The sequence below is a fragment of the Plecotus auritus genome (assembly GCF_963455305.1).
Source record: "Plecotus auritus genome assembly, chromosome: 4".
In the NCBI taxonomy this organism is placed as follows: domain Eukaryota; kingdom Metazoa; phylum Chordata; class Mammalia; order Chiroptera; family Vespertilionidae; genus Plecotus; species Plecotus auritus.
Window position 1 is genome coordinate 130,032,855 of NC_137775.1, and position 5,615 is coordinate 130,038,469.

Here is a 5,615-nt window from a genome sequence, read left to right on the forward strand (position 1 = left end):
CCTTACTGATCATTCTGGGTCACTACCTTTTTATGTTCAAGCTCTCTCTCTCTCTCTCTCTCTCTCTCTCTCAGTCTCTCAGCTTAAAGTTTGTGAGACCCTTACATGGGGCTTATTAAAAGTTAGTTGCATGAACAAATTAATTAGTTAACTTATCACATGGAATTCTGCAACACAGACAAATCAGTCTTTTAACTGGTTTTCCCCAGTCTTGGCCCATCCAATCCATTCTCCTCAACACAGTTGGACTAATTTTTACAAGCAAATATAATAAAGGGCATTTCCTTTTAATCCCCTTCAGTGGCACCTCATTCCTCAAGATAATTTCTGAGTTCCTTAAATTGATTTCCATAGCCTCATTGACCTGGCCATACTTAGTTCTCTAGCCCCAGCTCTCATCATGCCCATCTTAACACTGTGTTGCATATTCTCTCATTTTGATCTTAGTGCATACTGTTTGCCTACCTGTAATAACATTTTTCCCTCCCTCTTTCCTCTTCCCTTCCATCAGGCTAATTCCTATTCATCCTTCATGCTTTAGTTGAGATGTCTTCCTTAAAGCCATCACACCTGGGTTAAATGTTTTTTATATTTGCTCTTAGAGCACCAGGTATTTCTACTTATCACAATATATTATATTTATCTATATCCATAGGAGGCTTTGCGGGAGCAAGGAATGTGGCTATATTGTAAACCAAGTATCTCCGCATCTACTATATTTCCTGCAATATAGGGGGTGCTTACTACGTATTTGTTAGATAAATGCTGCATACTCTGACCTACATGATTTAAACTAAGTGTGGCATTGAAAACAAGATTAACATTGTTACAAATGCATTGTTCTAATAGATTTAAAACTCTTTGAACACTTCAACTTCAGAAATATTTCATTTTGATATATATGCATACCTTTTTAAAAAATCAAAGAATAAAACGGTTTTCCAACTTCAATGTGGGTAGAATCACCTGGAGAACTTGTTAAGAATTTCAGATTTCTGGATCCTATTCCAATATACCTTAGAATGGAACAAGGACTGTGTCATTTTAATATGTATTGTATTAATCAAGGTAGCCTATCCTCATAACAACCTTCAAACCTCAAATAGTTAACACATAAAAGGTTCATTTCTCACTCATATCCCGAACCAAATTGGCAGCTTCCTACATAGAGAATTAGGGACTAAGACTCCTTACATTTTATGGTCCTGTCATCTTGTAAGGACTGAGAATCCTCTATGGAAAAACCATATATCTAGACAGAAAGAAAGAAAGAAAGAAAGAAAGAAAGAAAGAAAGAAAGAAAGAAAGAAAGAAAGAAAGAAAGAAAGAGAGAGAGAGAAATAAGATTGAGAATGTGATATATTAGTACATGAGAGAGTTTACAGCGTATTATGGTAGTGGCTGAACTCAATCTAGAAATAACACCTAACTGTAAATCGGAGAGGGGAATACAGTCTCATGGTATATTCAGGTAGAATGGGAAATGCTTGAATAGGTGAACAGTGGCATTCCATCTCTAGTACCCTTTTCTTCAGATGCACTAATTTATGGACCATAGTTGGAAAAAACTTTGCTATGTGGCAAAACTCAGTTCATTTTTTTATAAATTCTAAAAATGATCATTCATAACACAGTTTATTTTCCCAAGACTTGGTTTTAAAATGTCTTTGTCATTTCTCTTTAATCCTTATGTTAAAGTCATATAACATGTAAGATGGCTCACATCCATGGCTTTTCTGCCTTAGGGTGAAACATTGTTTTCACAGCTTCCATCAACTCTTGGCTATTGCTTTAGCTTAAAGAATCACTTCAATGACTCCCCTTTCTCACAGCTTCTGCTGAAGTAGTTCCTTATAAGTTTCAGGTGTTTTTATTGATTCTCTCCATGGAGCAGGAAAAGGAGGAGATTATGGCCAGGGAAGGCATTTCAGCCCTTCATAAAAAAACAAACAACAAAAAAAAAACCAAACAAAACAACCCTTAGTAATCAATTCTATTTCTAGATTCCTTTTCACTTGGGTGCCTTTATATCTTTGCATTTTATTTTTCTTTTATGTGAGAGCTCGCTTCAAGTTATAACCATTTGATCAATATTTTATTTTGCACATAAATGATTTTCCTTAGTAACTTCTTAACAACTTACAACTTTGATAAACTGCCTTCTTAAGTAAACTGCTTTCTGAGGAAGATTACATAAGAAAGTAGTTTGTAAAGATTATACAAAAGATTATATAAAAGTTTGTAAAGATTATTGTAAAAGTCCTATTAAATATTGTATGCAAATATTTTTGGCCCCAGAATCACAGTTGCAATAGCATTTTCACACCAAAAATGTAAACTTTTAAAAGAGGACTTTACAGGACTTAGGGACTGCAGAAATTATTTGGATAATTTGAGGGGGGGGGGCAGGGTAGGAGAGAAAGTGTTGCTCCTGTTTTAAGCACGTGGAGTTCATCTTCATCCTCGTTTTGTGCCTTGTAGAAAGAGAGCTGTAAATGCAGTGTAGGTGATAATTATTCTAAGAAACCAAGGATTCACTGAGGGGAAAAAAGGGGGAAATCGGAAACCCACCGGTTTAGTGTCTTATCAACTCATTAGGAATCAGAGATTTTAAAATTCTGCTCTTTCTAATCTTGAGTAACTTTGACTTCATCACTCTCCCCATCCCTGCCTCAGTTTCCCCATCTGGTAGGCCAAAAAGTCCTGCCCTTACCTATGAACTTGGAGAATCATAGGTCAGAGGAATCATAGGTCAGAGGAATTGTACCAAACCTGAAAATCACGTTGAATTCCTTTTTAAAAACAATAAAGTGGAAGACTGATGAAAACATTGTTGGTGAGATGAGGCTCTGTCTCCATTTATTAAAGGAATCATTCTTATTCTCAGACCTTTCTCAGATGGCCTTGAAGATGAGGGGAGAAGAGGCTCAGCCTCCTTCCAAACCAGCAAATGTTAGCTCTTCTAATGCAATCTAAAGTTCAAAGGATAAGCAGGTGGAATACATCTGGGACACAGTGGCAAAGGCTCTGTACACATTTCCAGGAACAATTCCCTTAAGCCCTGATGAAGGCAAAGAGGCTGGTGAGCTGTGGTCTCTCTCTCTCTCTCTCTCTCTCTCTCTCTCTCTCTCTCTCTCTCTCTCTCTCTCCCCCTCTCTCTCTCTCTCTCTCCCCTCAGCTTACACTCTCACTACCATTCTAATCACTGCAGATGAAAGGTTTAATAGTGTTTCAGGTTAATGTTTCCTGAGTACTTGCTCTTTGGGCCTCACTGGCACTGGTCCCAGGGGCTTTGTGTTTTGATACTGGCCATATGGAGTGGGTTCTGGAGAGCTCAGTTAGGATGGTGGGAATAAATAGCCCTGATCTAGGAGATTCTGCCCCTCACCCACCACTGAGATCCTGAGGTCTAGGAGCCTAACTTTCTTCAGCTTCCATTTTCTCAGTGAAGAACTTGGATGGTGCTCTCTGCACTGTTTGTACAAAAGGGTGACAAGAGGACAAGAGGCTCTGAGTATCTTTCAGGAAGAATTTTCCCTATGGCTTATATGTCAGGCATATGCATCACTAGATTGCAGATCTAGAAAGGGGCTAATACTAATGCTATATCTCGTATGAATTTCAGGGGTTAACTGTTGCTAATAAAAGTTCATTAGAATTTACATTATTAGCCCGGCTGTCGTGGCTCAGTGGTTGAGCGTCAACCTATAAATCAGGAGGTCACAGTTTGATTCCCAATCAGGGCACATACCCAGGTTGTGGGCTCAATCCCAGTGAGAGGGTGTGCAAGAGGCAGTCAATCAATGATTCTCTCTCATCCTTGATGTTTCTATCTCTCTCTAACTCTCATTTCCTCTCTGAAATCAATAAAAATATATTTTTTAAAATAATTTGCACTACTATAGCCTCTCTTAAAATCTGTTCAATTGGATTTGTTAAAAGTGCCCTTATATATTGAAAACAATACAAATTTATTCTCTTTCGGTTCTGGAGGTTGAATTCTGAAACAGGCCTGGCTAAAATCAAGGCAGGGCTGCTTTCCTTCCTGGAGACTCTGGGGGAGCATCTGTGCCCTGCTTTCCCGGTTTCTGCAGACTGACTGCTGCATTTCTCAGCTCCTGGCTCCTTTCTCTATATTCACAGTTCGCAAGGATGGGCAAGTCCTCCCAATGCTACCAGCTCACTTGTACTTCTGCCTCCTCTTCCATTTTGAAAGATTTTTGTGGTTACATTGAGGCCACCCAGAAATCTACTTACCTATTTTTGCATTAAATTTTTTAAAAATTGTCCTAAAATATACATTGCATTAAATTTACCATCTTAACTATGTTTAGGTATACAGTCAGCAATGTTAAGTATTTTAGCATTGCTGTGCCTTTTCTTGGTGATAAAGGAAATTCAAGTCCCTCTAAAATATAAAACACACTTCTGATCATTCTTGGCTTAAAAAGGAAATTGAGACTCCGGAATCTCAGTGAGTCCCAGTCTGCAGGGCACTTGGAACCATCGCCATGGGCGCCTGTGAGCCAGTGCTAATCCCGCAGGGCCAGAGCATGGAACCTGAAGAAACGCAAGGCGCAGGCAGGCGCTGGGAGATGCCGGCTGGGAGTTTGACATCTGCTTCACCTCAGTGCAGAAGAGAGCAATTCGGACCCTCTGGGCAGTGCTGGATGCCTTAGACCACATGTGGCTGCCTGTGGTGCGGACGTGGCCTCTCAATGAGCGGCACTGTGGGGGTCTGACTGGCCTTAAAAAAGCAGAAACTGCTGCCAAGCATGGAGAGGCCAGGTAAGCGCCTGGAGGCGCTCCTATGATATCCCACCACTGATGGAGCCCGACCGTCCCTTCTACAATCACATCAGTAAGGTCGCAGGTTGCAGACCTCAGTGAAGATCAGCCACTCTCCTGGGAGAGTCTGAAGGACACCCTTGCCAGAGCTCTGCCCTTTGGGAATGAAGAAATTGTTCCCCCATCAAGGAGGGGACACGGTACTGATTGCAGCCCATGGCAACAGCCTCTGGGGCATTGTCAGACTCTGGGGGAGGGGGGGACTTTCTGAGGAGGCTGTCATGGAGCTGAACCTGCCAACTGGTATGCCCATTGCCTATGAATTGGACAAACTTGAAGCCCATCAAGCCCATGAAGTTCCTGGGGGAAGAAGAAACCACACTAAAGCCATGGAGGCTGTGGCTGCCCAGGGCCAGGCCAGCACGTGAAGGCCAGGACATGGAGGTGAGCAGGCTGACGACTTCCCCAAGGACACCCTCCCTCACACCCCATTCCTCTGCATCTCTCCTGTGCACAGGTCACACTGACCACATCTGTAGGCATCTTAGGTTGTAGCTGCAGATGGGGACTGGTGGCTCCCAATTTTGGTTTAGCCATTTTGTCTCTGGCACCCACTCCCTTCATGCAATCTCATCAGAATGGCACCTCTGGGGCATGGGTCCTCAGTCTAAACTGAGGGAAGACTCTTACCTAAGAGAGTCCAGAGGTAGTAACTCCATTTTTTAGCTAGTGCTTTGTTTACTACTAAAGACCTGTTGGAGTAGGGGGATAGGGAGGAGCCATGCTAAGGCGTGACCAATGAGGAGAGGCGAGAGAGCCTACCTGTG

At 41.7% G+C, this 5,615-nt stretch overlaps 1 pseudogene across 1 annotated transcript; it reads left to right on the top strand.

Moving 5' to 3' along the window:
* Nucleotides 1-1,391: 1,391 nt before the first annotated feature.
* Nucleotides 1,392-5,216, top strand: LOC308246816 (phosphoglycerate mutase 1-like; annotated as a pseudogene). Its single transcript has 2 exons — nucleotides 1,392-1,471; nucleotides 4,582-5,216. The product of its transcript is annotated as a phosphoglycerate mutase 1-like (transcript).
* Nucleotides 5,217-5,615: the final 399 nt, after the last annotated feature.